The sequence below is a fragment of the Artibeus jamaicensis genome, unplaced genomic scaffold (assembly GCF_021234435.1).
Source record: "Artibeus jamaicensis isolate MK-2021 breed Jamaican fruit bat unplaced genomic scaffold, CSHL_Jam_final scaffold_916, whole genome shotgun sequence".
NCBI lineage: Eukaryota > Metazoa > Chordata > Mammalia > Chiroptera > Phyllostomidae > Artibeus > Artibeus jamaicensis.
Window position 1 is genome coordinate 5,678,427 of NW_026522059.1, and position 17,718 is coordinate 5,696,144.

At 51.3% G+C, this 17,718-nt stretch overlaps 1 protein-coding gene across 2 annotated transcripts in view; it reads left to right on the forward strand.

Annotated features, from left to right (window-relative positions):
- KCNQ3 (potassium voltage-gated channel subfamily Q member 3) overlaps nt 1-17,718 on the forward strand; it is a 192,421-nt gene that overhangs the window by 135,903 nt on the left and 38,800 nt on the right. The gene's annotated exons all lie outside the window — the stretch shown is intronic.

Below are 17,718 nucleotides of genomic sequence, written 5' to 3' on the forward strand. Positions count from 1 at the left end.
TTTAAATTGTATTTCCAGGACGAGCTCCCTGTTTCATGGTACATGGAAAGAACATGGATTTCGAAGTGAAGCAAACCAGATTTTGACCGCCCTCTGCCTTTCCTACCTGTGAGGTACTGGGAAGGCCGAGTAACCTTAGTTTTCCTCCCCTATAAAATGGGGCTAATAAAACTGGCTGGGTTTGGTGAGGACTAAATGAGACATAATATGAAAAGAGTCTAGCGCCTTTCACAAATCCCCCTTCCTCCCTCCTCTTCTTTTATGATTGTTTTCTGTCTACTACTATGAGAAGACCCTTTTCCATCAAAACTGTGGTTAGAATTATGGCACAGGAGTCATTCAACCATGGTGCCAGGCACCCAGCCTGTGCAGGGGTGATGCTGGTGCTAAGGATGCACCGTGGCTGGGTCTGTTCATTTTTTTCTGGTAAGCCCCATCCTCTGAGTTACACCTGTGCTGGGTACCTCCAGGTGCACAGCACACCTGGCATTTATCCATTTTTCTGTTTCATTCCCCATCATGTAGGTTATACCAGGGCTATCTGACCTGAGTGGGGCAGGGATACAGTCTCCTTGGGATACTGGCAGAATAGATGGTCATTTCAATAAGATTCATAAAACCTCCCTCATTTAGGCTTCAAGAATAAGGCCCATTCTGCAAGATCTTTGCACTCACAAACACACACTTGGTGAAGCAGATTAATAACTGAAACAAGACTGAAGATTTAACCTCCTTAGGGGAACAAACGGCTTCCCAAGGGATCCAGGAGGGTCATTTGCATGGGAACGCTCAATGGGCTGCCCTTAAATGACCCTGATCTATCTACTGACGCCTGGCCAGGCCCCTCCTTGGCAGCTCCTTGTTAGCTATGAGCTGGAGCCAGAGTTGCATATGAGCTGGAAAATCATCAAAATGTACTTAGTGAAGATGCTCAGTGGTTGGAACATCCAGGGTTCTACACGGGCTTCTTCCCCAATTGGCCCAACCAGTAAGCTTTGACTGAGCTACAGCCAGCTACAAAAAAACCCTTGACTACACCTACTCGTACATTGCACATAGTAAGTTGTCAGTAGCTGTGTTGGATGAGCAAATGACAGCGTTTTATTTATTTCCTCTGCACACTGTCCGGATATTCCTTTAGGACTCTCATCCAATTGTATGCTGGTAAGTGGCTAAAAACTCTCTCTGGGCAGGGTCATGGTAAAGCCCCAATCTGCAGCATGTGCTGATTTCTGTGGCATAAATAATCCCGCCATGGTCAATTTCAGACTGCCAGCATGACGTCATGGAACACAGGGAAGAAATATGCACCATTATATTTCTGTCATACTGATACTCAGGTAACCTCAGTGACACATAAATAACCTCGTGGCATAGAGCACAGTGAAATGTAAGATAAGTAGGTAGTGATGAGTTCTGAGCCTTTATCACTTTTGTTTTAATACAATTATTTTATTGTAAGTTTATATAATTTAGTTTTTAATACCAACCGTGTTTAACTGCAGCCCCAAAATGCCTGAGGGTTTAGCAGTTGGCTCTTGGGGGTCCTATGAACTGGCTCCTGCTCACCACCACTTCTTACCCAGTCAACACAAGCGCATTCTGGAGAAGCCCCACCCGCATGCTCCCCATTTTCCCTCTCCATGCTTTCTGGGAGGACTGGGAGCCACTAAGGGCTCCCTAAGATGCTAACACCTGAATGATAGGCTGTGCTCTCTCCCAAGAAGCTCTGTGTACACTCTGTCTGTACCCCATTAAGAGTTATCTGTGCACTCGTCCCTTCCATTGGGTCTTCGTAATGGTGAAACCCAGATGTCAACTGAAGTTTCCTGTTCTTTGAGATCTAAGTGGAATTCATTCCAACCCTGTGTCTGCGCTGGTGGGAGCTTGCTTCCCTTCACCCAAGCTCCTCAAGGATGGGGCAGAGTCTGGTCATGTTCACCTGGTGTCCTCTGGCTGAGAGGTCCTGCACAGAGAGCATCCTATGAAGGGACTGGTGCCTCCCCATGGACATGTGTGATGTCCCAGACCTGAAACACAGCCCCTTCCTCCTCTGACATCCTTCAGAATGTCAGACACATAAGGCACGTAAGTTTGCACATGGAGCAAACTTTCCCGAGCTTTGGGACTATTGAAGTGTATTGTTATTGCTGTTTTTGTGGTTGTCATTGTTTTATATTCCCATGTGCTTTGGCCCTCTTTTCTGTTTAAAGTTTCTCATCTTCCCTTTCTCAGGCCTCCTAGCCTCCAACTCTTCCACGAAATGTAACTCCTTATGCACAGAAATGTGGCTATTTATGTTTTGTTGCACATTCTCAAAATCATTCTGTTTACTGATAACTGTGGACCCTCAGTTTCAAGTCTCCCCTTTGTCTTACATCAGAGTCCCCAAAATCTAACTCCAAGGAACTGAATATAAACCAAGGGACAGTTTCAGTAAATTCCCATAGAGAGTAGCTTCAACCCGATCCCACCGGGAGCTCCACAGTATGAGTTACAGCTCAGAGTTGCTCTGACCCCAGGCAGGAAGTAGGTCTTCTCCTACCTCAAGCCGCCCATCAGTCACTGGCTGGGCACTGCCCCCATCTGGCAGGCACTTCCTGTCCTCTGCTCCATCACAGATAAAGCAGTTCCCATGGGCTATTTACCCAGGTCTTCCCACCTGTGGGATGGGGCAGGTTCCTTAGCCTGGGGCTCCTAGAAAAGAGGAAGTAAAGTAATGACGTGAAAATTCCTTGTTAATCACATAAGATCAAGACGTTTTTGCTTTCCCAGGCAGAGCATTCATCAAAGCAACAACTCTTTCAACTCAGGAAATAGCCGGATCCAGCGTTTCACTAAAGGTGCCAATTGTGTGAGTGGAGGGAGGGGGAGGGGAGGGAGGAGATGTCAGGGACTGACGAACAGGTATCATTCCCCCCATAAAGCACCTCCCTCTTTTCTGTTGTGTTTACTGACCATCAGCATGAGGTTGTCCTGGAAGAAAGGATTTTGCTCCTGAGAGAAGGAAGTAAAGAAGAGAAGAAAGGGAAGAAAATGGAGGAGAGAGGAGAGAGAAAAGAGAAAGAAATATTAGCTAGATTTACTTAAAATTGACTTCAACTGGGGAAAACGTTTACCCACATTTTGGGGAGCACAACTCTTACTTAACTGTGTGTTAGTATTAGGACCGGAAAGGATCTATAGACATTATCTAGTTGCTAGGAGGAAATTGTAGCTCACACTGGTGAAGTAACTTACCCCAGGTCACCCAGGTAGTCAGGGCAAAACCAGGACGAGGACACAGGTCTCTGCCTCCCCTCTGGGGTCTTTTCACTGCCCTCCCTCCACACCTCACTTCGCATTCACCGTGAAGACGAGAGTACCCACATTCAGTGTGTTAGGCACCTTAGTTATCCAGTCATTCTGCATATTTTCCTTCTCTGTGTGTGTGGTTTTTTCTTGACCTTATTTCAAGGAGAAAACTTAGTGTCCTCATCTCTAAAGGGAGATAGAAGAAAAATTCTATTTGAAATGCTGGACTCCTGACACATTTCCCGTGCAGCCCCGTCACGCAGCTTCCAGAAACACTGATCACTCGGAGTCTATCAGAGCCCCATGAGGTCTCGGGGACCTTGACAAGTGGGCCGGGGTCTTTGTTACTGTGGGTAGAGGGTGGCTTCAAACCAGAGCTCAGGACAGCCTGCCAGGCAGGCGGCTGCCCTTCAGAGGCCCCCCCAGGAAACTCTCTGTCCACAGCCTCTGAGCCTGTGACGCGGGAGTGATAGAGAGACAGACCAAGGGCCAGCTTGGCCACCACCATCCAGGGTCCAGGGAGTGACGTGCGCCTTGTAGGAGCCGAGAGAGCATGATTGGCATTGGTTTGGGTCTTTGAGCCCTGTCCTGGCGTGTGACCAGCAGCCACTCTCAGACATGGAAAGAAGAAAAGGCCAGTTCTGCCAATCTGGCAAGCAGTCTCCAGGAGACAGTCTCGGGGGCACCAAAGGGAGGGAGAAACCTAGGCCAGAGTCCGCCTTTCTCCTGGGAGGGGTTGGGTAGGTGGGAGGGGATGTCGGGGAAGGAGAGCGGCTGCTCCGTCAGCGGAGTCCACAGTCCGCTGGGAAGACCATTAGACGTGCAGATGGCCACGCTGGACCGGACAGCTTGTGCTCCCACAGCAGGTCTGTTTTCACAACGGTGGCAGCGGCCAAGATAGGGGCCAGGTGTGAGCAGATGAAGCTGCCGCGATAAATGTAAAGGCCTGTGCGTAGGTCCAGGAAGAAGTCACTTACATAAGCACTGGTAAGCGACTCATGATTTCATAATAAGTGTGACGAACATCTGTGTCAGTGTTCCATGAGCTCACCCTGAAAAGTCACCGGTGTCGTGCACACATGCCAGGCCCCAGTGAACGCAGAGGCTGTCAGAGTGGGCTGGGGTGTGACCAGAGGGAGCACACGCTCCTTGTCCCCAGCCCCGGGCAGTCCCGCGGTGCTGCCTGCAGGGTTGAGTGTGGGGAAGAAGGTCCCAGGCGTGGCTCAGGCCCAGAGGGAGGTTCCCTTAGTAGTTCGTTCCTACCTGGGAAAAGCCAATGTCGCAGCCCAGGGGGGCGGATGGGGACATCCTGGGAGACAAAGTGGAGTGAGGAGAGGAGGACCCGTCTGCAGCCTGGGGACGGCAGTCCGAGCAGGTCTCCAGGTGAGTCTTCGCCCAAGAGGAGTCTTCTGAAAGGGACCGTCATGCCTGGGCACACAGAAGCGGGCGTGTGGCCTTCACTTTACGGGGTCAGACCACCTTCGTGTGTATACGTGGACCTAAGGGTCCCTGAGTAAGTACACGGAGGGTGGGACGTGTCCCACAGAGAAGGACCAGGATGGCGAAGACACTCAAGGTCTGTCCTGAGAGGCCAGGTTTAAAGAACGTCATTGTGAGAGAGATTTAGGGGGCCTGGTGGGAGAGTGGAGGAGAGCATCATGCACAGCTCTAGCACATCGTCCGGCTCGTAGTAGGTCTTCAGCTCAAGTTCATCCAATCTCTCTCCGCCCTCTGGATCTAGAACAGGCTGGTTACTTAGATTTGCAGCAGGGGCGCTGCAACTTAGCGCAGACCCTTGGGGCTCAGGGGCCAGGGAACGGCGGTGAGCAGGGCAGGGAGGCCAACCGTTTGCCTGTGTGAGAAGACAGACGGGCGGCTTGTGGGAGTGATTCTGCCAGGCCCAATTCCTCCGAGGATGGCAGGCGGGGGTTTCACACTCATTGGCCTGGAGCGTCTCACTCGTCAGTGACCCTCTGACCTCTCTGGGAGGCGTCCTCCTCATTCTCTGACCGCACAGCGCCCTTCCCTTCTGTCCTTTCTTCTTCTTGTCCGGCAGCACCCTCCCTTGGGGAAGGCGGCCGGGGCCATCTCCAAACTGGTTAGAGCCATCTGGCAGAGGGGGTAACTGAGGCTCAGAGTCAACTTGCCCAAACCGCTCAGGGAGCTGGTGGCAAAGACTTGGGACCAAATTTCCTGATCCTACCATTCCTTTCCTGCCCCGTCCCTCCTTTGCTGCTTATCGACCCAGGTGCCCCACTGCGCCTGGCTTTCTCGGCACCCTGACCCAGGGTAAATATTGCGGCTCGGTTTACAAAGTTGGGCCCGGGTCCTAAGAGGTTGGGAAGAGTACAGCCAGGTGAACCCAAGCCTTAGGTGGCTCCCAACACCCATGGCTGGTGAATGATCTTGCATTTCCCCCCCTAAGTGACTGACCTTAGCAAGAAGTGACAGGAAGGGTGTCTCAAAGGCCCAGGGAGCTGTGAGTTTTCAAAACTGTAGCTAAGGGCTGGTACCTGTGAGAACTCGTTAAGGAGGGTGCTCTTGACCATCACTGGCCATGTCCACCGAGTGCTGGGCCCTCTCCACGGGAATAATTGTGTCCTCAGATGCCAGAAGTATCTCGCAGGTGGAACCGAGCCTTGGGTCCTCTCCGTACCTTGACACAGGCCTGGGTACAGAGTGATTGCTCAGTACACGTGTACCGAAGGAAGGACGGAGTGCGTGCGTATAAAATCAAAATCCAGGAGCATTTAAACAGGAACGTGGGGCTCCGGGAGACAGGGAAATTGCTAAACACAATCAGCCCTGATGGCTATTGTTTGCGCCCTGCAGCTGGGCACACAGATGTGCGCCTGCCACGCCATTGCTAGCGAGAGGCACACGGTGGTTGTTTTTTTTTTTAATCACTCTCATTTTGGAAACTTGAAGCCACTAAATGTTTCCATTCTAATGAGATTTCCAAAAGGAGAGAGGGGAAAAAATCTGAGGGAAAAGCTGCAGGGGATCCAGATATTATTTTGCGTCTGTGTTCACCTCTCTGAAGAAACGATGGAGCCATGTGTGGGAAGGTACTAATGGGGTCAGAAAATAGAAGGTGTTTCCACCTTTCGGGTTGGGCCCAGAATGGAACATGCAAAGTCTCCAGGGCATGGGAAGAAAAGTCAGTAACCCACCACTTAGACACTGGCATTTTTCCCATAGTCTGCAGCCTGAAGGTGGCTGGAAAGATTGCCCACTGAGTGGGAATAAAGATGGATGCCTCCTTGGCATAATTTCAGAGCTGCTGGGAAGACTGGCTTCCTTTTCTCCCAGGACTAACGTCCCTCAGCTAGAGGTCCCAGGTGAAGCGCTTCCGTCCTCTGGTGCAAGGATTCATTCCCTTCTAAAAGATGGAGCGTCTTTCTGGAGGTCAGACGGCTCACAAGAAGGAGACTCTGGATTCAAAGCCAGGTCACTATAAACAGGGCTGCCATTAGGGTTAGTCCAGGAACAGAGGGATGCCTGTGGTCCCGGGGAGCACCTGCAGGGGCCCCGAATCCCGGTGCCTGACTTGCATCATTCTACTCGCCCAGGTGAGCTCCAGAAGCTTAGTTCTGTGAGAACATGGGCCTGTGCGTCCCTGTGAAATGGAAGATGTGAAGTGTGTGGAGATCCAAACAAATGCAGAGCTATAACGTATTCCTTAGAAGTGGATGGGCGTGGGCCAGATGAACGTGGGACCACACGTGAATGTTGGTGCCCTGCTGGTGCTGGGGATGCAGCGGCCGCCTCCAGCCCCTCCCACACGCCCAGAGTCATCCTAACACCTCGTCCTGTTAAAGGCTTTGTCCTCAAGGACTCGGTCATAAGGCATTTGTATCTGCTTCTGTTCTATCAATGCTAAATGCATATTTCCACCCATTTTAACATCTCTGAAGTGAGGGTGGTGAAATACAATCAATGGCTGCAGTGACTTAATCGGCAGTTTCACTTTCTTCGTAGTCTATACAGTTATGAGTCTTACAATTAAATGTGTCTGATAGATGATGAGATGATATAACATTTCTTGGTAGAGTTACTCAAAGACAATATATGTTTGTTGAACTCCAAGTGTATTGTTGTAATGGCAGTTGCTTCTGGTTATTGAGAAATTACAAATTTCCCAGGCACTGTGTTTTAAGGAATAATAAAATATAAGTCATATTAATAATAATGATTGCTAACATTTATCAAGCACTAGCCTAAGCATCTTATTATCCCCATTTTACAGATGGAGAAACTGAGGCACATGTAGACTTCACAATAACTCTGTGAGGTCGAATACTTTTCCCCATAATGAACACAGGGGATTGGAAGATTGGAGAGGTTAAGTTACTGACCCATAGTCACAAAGCAGTAAATAGTGTAGTCAAAATTTAAACTCCTTTCTAAATGTATACTTCCAATTAAAATATTTTGTAAATGGACATGTGTGTCAGCAAATGAGAGGGAAAGGACCGGCGGCTGAGTGCCCCCTGCCTGCCTGTAGCATTTTCCATCTCTCATCTCACTGAATCCTCTTAGGAGTTGGGCATGTTGTTCCTGCTCTGCAGACGAGGAAGCAGAAACCCAGCAGTGAGCCTGGACTTGAGAGCCTGCCGTGTCCGGCCCTGGGGCCCGGGCTGTTCCCGGACAGGAGAGGCTCATGAAGTGTGCCTTGCAGCCCGAAGCAACACAGTATCATTCACAAACAGGCTGCCCAGAGAGCAACAGTGAGCTCAAACAGGGCAGTTTTTTTTTTTTTTAAAGCCGTTAATGAGAGGACAGGAAACTCAAGAGAAATGAGTGGAAACCTTATACCATGAAACTTACACAGATGTTTCCAGAGGGTGATTCACCATGAAACGAACAAAGCTGAAGCTACAGGCCCTGCATTAAGTTTTATTCATGATTTGTATCCTTTCCCCTAAATTTGTATTTCTTTTCCTCCTGGAGCATCAGCCTGGCCCTATTTTGTTCCTCTAATTGTGTTAAATGAGCTGGTATCCAGTCAACACAGGTGTTGTTAAGAGGGAGTCTGTTACGTTTTAAATATTTTTCTGCACCACATTAGACATGCACCACGCCTTCAGAGGCACCGATTGATTTAATCGCCGTTGGCTCTCAGTTTAGAAAAGGAGTTAGGAAACTTTTTCTTAAAGAACCGATGGATTATAAATATTTCAGGCTTGTGGGACAGATGGTTTCTGTGGCAGCTACTCTGCCCGGGTCACAGAAGCAGCCACAGACCAAATGTAATCAAAAGGGTGTGGCTGTGGCATCTGGAAATTTACTGACAAAAACAGGCAGCTGGCGGGTCGGCCCGAGGGCCGAAGGCTGCCAACTCCTGGTCTAGACGGTCTGTAGCATCCACCAATGCGAGCAACAAATGGTTGGAAGCTTTCAGGAGTTTAAGATGGAACTTTATTGGCCAAAGTTTCAAAGTTTTACCTGCGCAGGGGCGAACTCTCGGGGTGTCTCCGGAGACACGGTGCCAAAATGGCTGCAGATGAGAGTCCCGCCTGGCGCTTACAGCCTGGGGTTTTTATTGGGGTGAGCAAGCAAGCAAATACAGAAGCAGACGTAGCTGTTAGCAATTGGCTATCTCGAGAGAACACACATGGCTATGTTCTCTGCTTGCAACAATGGATACTTTTCTGCAAAGACAAGGTCATGCACAAGGCGGTTTATCTTGTTCAGCACTCTTTGTACTTTCTGTACTTTCTATCTTCCTTGCTGAGACAGTCTGGAGCCTGCCTCGGGTTCCTCTTGGCTACTTTTATCCAATTCCGGGCCTAACAGGTCACACCTGCGTCTCTGACACACACCTGTGGATCTACAAGGTGATGTGGATCGGACTGAGATAGATGTAGACAAAGATCCAGACAGAGGTTCTTTGTGTATGCTTATTTTTGAGCACTATGGATGCTTTCTTACCTCATTTCAAGAACATAGACTTTTTAAAGAAAATGGGTTTTTGCTATGTCCGGTTGTCCCTCAGTATCCACAGGAGATTGGTTTCAGGACCCCTGAGGATGCCCAAACTCAGGGATGCTCAAGTCCCTTATCTGGGATGTTGTACTATTTGCATATAGCATGGGCACATCCTCTTGTATGCTTTAAATCATCTCTAGACTACTTCCTATACCCAGTGCAATGTAAATACTATGTAACTAGTTGTGATACTGTGTTGTTTAGGGAACATGAGAAGAAAGAAGTCTGTGTTTAGTGCAGACACGGTGACTGGAACCCTAACTACTTGTAGTACACGCCAGCAGCAACCTAACACTTCTTGTTCAGATACTGTGGATTAACGGTTGGTTGAATTTGTGGGTGGGGACCCCGGGGCCACAGAGGGTGACTCTAAGGCAATGTTCTCACTCTCCTCTCGAAGCATAAGGTGAGAAGGAAAGAGGTAAGAAATAGCATCTAACGAATGCCTCCTCTTTGCCGGAATTCTAGGCAGCTCACACGCATGGCTCTCTTTTGATCCACATGACCACCCCATGGGGGCAGTTCAGAGGATCCCCTTATTGTGCAGTTCATGGGAACCAGTGGCTGTCTACTTAGACTCTGCTGAAAATGGGAGCCAAACTTCATCCAAACAGTGAAGAGAAATATCTTATTCATGCTTTATCACAAAAGTGTCATGAAAAATGTTTATCATATCTCCTAGACAACAGAATTTTGGTTATAATTGCAACAACACTCCAATTGTGAGCCTGAACAAAGACCGAACGACGTGTTAATTTGGGGATGTGTTTTATGCCAAAACGACATGATAATGCAGTATGACTTCACATTTTATGTTCTCAGCATTTGGGAGGAGAGAATGCATGCAGTCTTTCATCCTCTGGTTGTGACTGATACGTCTTGGGTCGTTCCAGCAGGATTGCCACTTGTTAATGGTTTTCCTGTACCGAGAACAACCCTCCATCTTCATATCCATCCGCTCATGAAACCCTGAATCCATCGTAAGTTCCATTCGGCTTTGCAAATGGTTCGCATTGCGCCAGTGGGGAGGCAGAGGCTGACCTGCAGGGCTGTGCGCCCCGAACGTACAGGCTGCCTTGCAAACGTCAAGGCTGTTGGCAAGGAAACCTCTTCAGAGAAGTGGTTTTCGGGTACAAGGAGGCTTGCTGTGCTGGGCAGTGTCTTCGCTACAAGGACTAGAGTGAAGATGAAGATAGCGGAAATCCTTTGAATTGTCACCCCTGTGTTTTGGAGGAAACACTGGGGTTCAGAAAAATAAGTCTGCCCAAGGTCATGCGGTTTCTAGGGGCTGAGTCATCTGCTACCTCGTGCAGACCACCGCCACACTCAGCAGTTGAACGCAGCAGGCATTCGTGACCTCGGCGTACACACATCAGGAAGGCAGGCACGGCTTACCTGGGTCTTCCGCTCAGGGTGTCTCCCAAGGGCGACAGCGTGGGTGTCAGCCAGGGCCCGGGTGCATCTGAAGGCGAGACTGGGGAAGGATTCTCTCCCAAACTCCCCCTTGTGGTTGTTGGAAGAACTCAGTTCCTTGCTGGCTGTGGGCTGGAATCCAGGTTTAGTTCAGGACCACCTGGGCCCCTCCAGCAGGGGCAGCCAGCCTCAGGAAAGCCAGCAAGAGACGCCCCGGGCAAGACGGCAGTCACAACTCTCGTAACTGATCACAGAAGTGACCTCTCACTGTGTTCTGCTGGCTAGAAACTCATCCCAGGTCAGAGCCACCTTCCAGCATCGGGAATTAACCACGTGTAGGAATGGCAGGTGGCACGGGTCCCTGGAGAGCATCTTAAACTCTGCTTGGTACAGTTAGGTGCTGAAACCTTTCCCTTTTCCCGTTTTGGTACTGGTTACGGGAAGAACACGGCAGATGCTTGCAACAGGAAGATGCTCAAAATGCAACCTCACAGTGTTTACAGCACCAACTACCTTAGAATGCAGCTTGTACATGTTGAGTATAAAGGCTGTGTTGGTAGCGGGCTTTGCAGATACAGCAGGTCCCAGCCAGTCCTAGTACGTGGGAAGCCCCCTGCCCACAGCTGGTTGGGGACCAGGCTGACCTTAATATCTCAGGATGTATCAGAGATTTGGCCTGTTCTGGAGGGAAAAAAAGCAAACATCCAGAGATGGCCTGTGTCTCTCCACCTACTTGGCTCAGATCCGCCCTCCCCCCCATCTGCCACTCAGCCTGGCCCACGTGTCCTGCTGGAATAGGCAGTATGGACCTAATGGCTCTTGGCTCGGCCCTTCGGGAGAAAAGATGTGACCTGCCAGAGCTTGGATAGCATCACCTTTATCTGGAAATGTCACATGAACACGGGTGCTGGAGGGGGGTTGACAACAGTGTTAACGGGACTGTTGCTTATTTCAGCTGATGCTATCACTGGTGTGGAGGAGGTCAGAGCCCTGGGACAGAGCTGCTTCTTCGGGGAAGGCTGGTAGCCCTGTCCTCAGGCAGAAGCCTCCCCCCCCCCCCCCATAAATGACCATGGTCTTCTTTTGGAGGCTGGAGGGATCTGAGAATAGTGACGAGTAGCCAAATGGTGACTCAGACTGTGTAGATGGTGCAGTGCATCATGGGACTCAGACAGCAGGCAGCTACCGCGTCTTCCAGTTTTGAGTTGATTTACTCCCTCTAAATAAGGAACCCGGGTCTGAGGAAATGGCAAAATGTTCCATCGGCCGGGCCCATCTGAGCTGAAATTCACTCCTGCCGTCGCTGGCAGGTGTCGGCCCCCGTGCTGTGCCAAGTGTACTGTCACAGCGTCTCTGAGTGTTGTCCCTTCACTCCTCACAGCAGCCTTAGGAGGCTATCATTCCCACTCACGGAGGAGGAAACTCCCTCTAGGTGGCAAGTGGCCGTGGATTTGGGCTTGTGAGATGGGAACTGGAGCCTGTTTGCCTTCGAAAACTCTTCCAGGCCTTCCAGCCTGGACCCCGAGCAACTGCCCTGGGAGCCTTTGGGGTCCTCTTTCTCCATCCCCTCCAGTCACAGATGCAGACACAGAGGCCCAGGAAGAGGAAGGGACCCTCTCCAGTCTCCTGCCTGAGTAAACAGTGGAGCTGGAGGCAGATCTGGGCGGGAGCTTCAGCAGCGCAGCCCTGGGGCTGGGCACAGTGATTCCCAGAAGCCCTCGGGCTGACTTGGGGAATAAGGAAACGCCTGGCACACAGTGGGTGCTTTGAGGCATCTTTGATAGGGAGCCGTATGTAGGTTTCATCTTCTGCCCGAGAGCAAGGACCAGTGATGGTGGCTGAGGATCAGGACCAGGTGGGCTAGGATGTCAGCAACGCCTGCTCCTTAGAGGGCTGGGCTCTGCCGTCCCCTGTCTAGGCAGAGTTTCTGCACGTCCTGGTCCACACAGAGGTTTGGGAGTGCCGGCTCTCGTCCTGGGCCCTGGACCTGACGCTGAAGACTCCAAGTGCAGCTACAAAGCAGCTTCTCCGATGTCCGTTTCCTCCTGCCCTTTGCACCACGGCCCTCCACCCCACCGCCATGTCCTGCCCTGCTCCCAACCTGGGTGGACACCCATAGAAGACTGTGTCTGGTTTAAAGGCATGTCTGAGACCCTTGACCCTGACCGGCTGGCTCATTTGCAAAGACAGCCAGGGCCCTGCAGACAAAAGGGCAGTTGTTGGCTCTGCCCAAGACTCAGCCACAAACCCTGGCTCATCCCTGCAGGTCTGGCTCTGGTGGGGGAGGGGAGGGGAGGGAGGCACTGGGCAAGGAGCCCAGTCTGGGGGAGGAGGAGGAGGAGGAGGAGGAGGAGGAGAGAGGAAGGAGACAGAGAGGAGCAGAGAAGAAGTTAGGGACGGGGGGCAGTGATGAAAAAGGGGGCTGAAGCAAGCAGTCAGGGCACAGAGAAGGAAACCCACGTGCCAGAGGAGGAAGGAGTGATGAGGGAGCTGGGACAGCAGGAGAAGGGGCGACTGTGTCTAGCCGCCCACTTCTGCTTCCTGCCCTGAAACCAAGTTCATGCTTTAAGAGTAAATTGCAACATGCAATAGGCCAAAAAGCTTTTTCCCCTCTCACGCGAAGGAACTTCCGTGGTGCATGTGGCGGTATAAATCAATGATGTCAAATCTCTGAAAGTGAAGGCCAGAGGTGGCTGGTGCTTCTCCTTCCCTCACTTGATGAGGATGAGGAAATAGGGAGCTCATGGGCCTTTGCTGCCCCCCGCTGGCAGAAGCCTGGTTCTGCACCCTCCCTGCCCACCGGAACCGGGTGGAGGGCCCCAATCCCTTCCTCTGCCCTAACCTTGAGGCTTGAATTTCAATCAGCCTGCTGGCTCTTGCCACATGGACCTCAAGCTCAGCAGGTCCCCTGCCTGGTGTGCCAGTCCTGATGTCTGGGACCAGCCTGTGTCCACCTGTCCCCCACCCTTGGGACCCTGCAGAGGCCCCTCTTGCTGGGCCTCCACATCCCATGAGTCACAGATTCTGCCGAGACCACCGGGGCCCTTGTCATCTTGCCGGAGCAGCCTCCCTCCTCTCTCATCAGCCTGTGACAACAGCCTCCTGACCTCTGTCCTGTCACAGGGCAGCCTTTGTCCGTCGAGATACAGGTAACGGAGACCCTGCCGTGGGTACGAGAGACAGAGGCGGGCCATACAGGTATAGACATGGACATAGATGTAGATGATGAGATATGGGGACACCGATGACAATGACAATGGACATGGGATACAGATGTGCACAGTGCAGCAGTGGACATGGAGATGGATACAGATACGGGTGTGAGTAGACATAAGATGATGTGGGTAGGGGTATGGAGATATATATATATGTGTGTGTGTGTGTGTGTGTGTATATATATGTAATATGTATTCTAAGTCTTCTGGAGAATAAAGTCCAAACCCTTCATTCACCCAAGAAAGCCCTTCTCTATCCCTTCTGCCTTGTCTCTCCAACCATCTTATATCCTTGGCATTTTATTCCAACAAAAAGGCAGTGGCTGGTCTCTGAATGATTCTTATTCATCCTCTAAAGATAGGGGTTCTTAATAAGTGCCAGACTTGGAGATCGGCGCTGGGACACAGAGACAGGACAGTCTCCGCCCTCAGGGAGCGGAGTCTCGTAGACCAGACATGCAAGTGAAGGCCAGACGTGATCTGATGGATGGGATGGGGGTGCGGGGGTTACCCTGCTCTGCAAAACTGGATGCATCCATGGCTGATACCAAAACATGTTTGTTGTCTCCCAGTTTCTGTGGGTTGGGAGTCTGGGCACAGCTTCCCTGAGTCCTCAGCTTGGGGTCTCACAAAGCAGTTTCAGGCTGGGCTGTGCTCCTTTCCGGAGACTGGGAGTTCTCCTCCAGGTTCACCTGAGTCCTTGGTCCTTGTGGTTGTAGGACTGAGGCCCCACTTACATGCTGGCCATCGGCTGGGGGCTTCTCTGGGTCCTAGAACCCACCAGAGTGTCTTGTGTTGTGGCCCCTTCACAACACAGCGGCTCATTCCAAGGCCAGCAGGACTCTGTCTCCATTCTGCTAAGATTGAGTCTTGCAGGAAGGAACACAGTCACAGGCATGTTATCTTGCGTCACAAAAACCTGAGGAATGACAGCCATCACCTTTACCTTCTTCTGTTGCTAGAAGCAAGTCAAAAGTGCCACCTGCACTCAAGGATGGGGACAATGTTGGTACAAGGGCGTTCCTCACTGGGAGCCACCTTAGGGTGTACCCACCAGGCATACTCCTCAGTCTTCCAAGACTTACATACATTCCACACAGGGTGTTGGTGGAGTCTCAGAGTCTGGCTTTGGTTCTCTCTGAATTAGTCAGCTGCGGGCCCTGAGTTGCTCTCTCTCCCCAGCCATGGGCTTCAGCTCCATGTTTGAAGCCAACTCGAGACAAAGCCACTCCCCCAGGGCTGTATTTGATGGTTTGCATCCAGGGCCACCAACTTGAAATTTTAGACAATCTCATTCTTAAAAATCCTTCAGCGTCTGACAAGGCCATATCTTCTTATCATCCTCAGCCCTCAAGGTCAACTCCTGTCTCTGATTTCTTGATTGTTATTGTTGAGAAGTTTATCAGCCTCACCTGGAGCCGTAGACTACTTCACTAGACAAAGGCCGTCTCACCCTGAGGCGGACTGTAGTGCCTGGTGTTAGGGGAGTATGTTTTGTTGACTACACTGTGTGAGCAAAGGGTTATAAAATGATCTCTGTAGCGGTCAGGACTGGGATGGAAATGCCTCAGGGCTTCTCTGATCTCAAGGGAGGGCTCCGCCAGGGGAGTGCGCACCGAGCAGCTGGGTCGTGAAAAGACCTAGACGCAAACATGCCCGTAACTGCCCAGGCATTAGTGAGCGGAGGAAGGGAATTGTAGGGGCAGTGGGCAGGGAAGCCCACGGGCCCAAAGAGTTTGTGGAGATGCCACCGTTTGGTGCAGCTGGTCTGGGATGTGGAAGCAGCGGATGGGGCTGTGGGGAGGACAAGGCCAGGTCATGAAAGGTCTACACCCCTGGCTAAAGGAGGAGATCAGACCAGCTTCTGTGCCCGTGAACTTTTGCAGGGTTCATGTGCATGACACCCTGGGGGCCACAACCCAGGTCAACATGCACAGCGTGGGGAATGTCCGGGGGACACTGGGACGTGTGGCCAACCCCAACTAGGCCTCAAATATCCTTCCAATCCCTCAGCTGCAGCCCCTTGGTTGCTTCCCATCCTGTGCTCCCAAGGCACTCAGTGGACGTTGGGACCGTAACCTCAACTGCACTCTCCTGTGACTGTTTGTCCTCTGTTTCCTCCACTGGACTGAGAGGGCCTTGAAAACAAGGTTACGTGTTGTTCATGTCTGCACCCTCAAAGCCAGGACTGTGCCCAGGACAAAGGGACACTGGGCAGGCAGATAGTAAGTCGCAGCAGAACGGCAGCTGGCACCTGCCGAAGGCTAACTCTCCACCAGGCGAGCTCCGAGGCGCCTGGCCTGCATTTGGTTACTGAAGTTGAAGGGATGGGCGTTTTTGTTGGATTCATTCGACAGAGGAGGAAATCCAGAGGCAGAAGGGCTGCATACTTTGCCTGAGGTGCCACAGTGTAACAGGAAGAAGGGGGTTCTAATCTAGGGCTGATCTCCAGAGCCTGTGGATGAAGCAATAAAACCCTGAGGGAACGAGGGTTTGCACTGCAGGGTCTTGAGAGACGGATTCAGCTCCCTGCAGGGTCCCCAGGGCCTGGCAGGTGGATGACGGGCCTGTGTCTGGGAGAAGCCATCCGCTTCCCACCCATTGTTTCCCGTGGTCCTTACAGGAGCTGTGACCTCTGGGAAGATGTGTCACCCCTCTGGGCTCAGTGGTGTTCCCAAAGTCACTGAGCTACTGGAGAGCATCGCGGGGAGTGCCAGAGCCTCCTGTGAGCCTGTGACTTTGGACTTCAGACTCTGGTGTTTTTACTGACAACACAATTATCGTGATGTTAATCATTCCTTCTGATGAGTTTCTTTGTCTCTAAGGTGGGTTCAGCTGTCTTGACAGTGGGAAGAAGTTGTGAAGTGGTTAGTGCTCACCAAAGGGTAGTTCATGGTGGGTGTGGTTACCATCCTGGTCTTTTTCATACTCATCCTATCACCTGCAAAGACAACCTAGGGATACAGAGTCAGCAGATTGCTGCGGGCAGGGGTTGGAGTCATGAATTTAAAGTAAAACAGCCAAATGCAGGAAGGAATCAAAAATCTAGCTCGGGTTCCGAGGCGGGGTTGCAAACATTGAGCTTCAGGTCTGCTGATCGGCAGCTGTACTGATCAGAAAGTGTGGTCAGGATCAGTGGCTCTGTGGCCAAGGCTCAGAGCCAGGGACTCAGGCCCCCAGTCGAGGCGGGGAGTGGACGTGTCCAAACCTCCTTCCCTCGTGGTCCTTCCCTTTACCCATGAGAGAGCTGCCTGTTTGTCGGGACTGTGAGCTCATGAGAACAGGTCCAGCTCATCTATCACTGAAATACAGCTTTGTGTTCTCACTATGTGCCATAGAAGTATTAAATGAATGAAGAAGTGGGTACCCACTTACATGAGCAGGCCAAAAAAGCACGGACTTTTTGAAGTGCTTTGGAAAGCACTGAACCACCCTACTGGGTTCAGTAGGGTGAAGAGCCCGATTCTGAGGAGCAGGAGAGCCTGAGTGCGTGGTACCAAGGCCCACGAATGGGCCCCAGCCTGTAAATTCCCTCTTTGACACCCAGGGAAGCCGATCATAACCATTGAACTACAGACTCTCCACCCAGAGGGAAGAAGAGCCCTTTTTCTGTGTCGAAACAATGAGTCATGGGCAGGTGCGCACCACCCTGCCACCCCGCACGCAGAGTTTGCAAAGATAAGTCTCGAAGAATTGTTTGCAGTCTGCTCCTGCCTGGGGCAGGCCTGTGAACCAGCCGACCCTCTAAGGCTTTCCAAGGACCAGCGTTCTGTGCCATGCAGCATGGTGGCTCTTATTCCTTCTA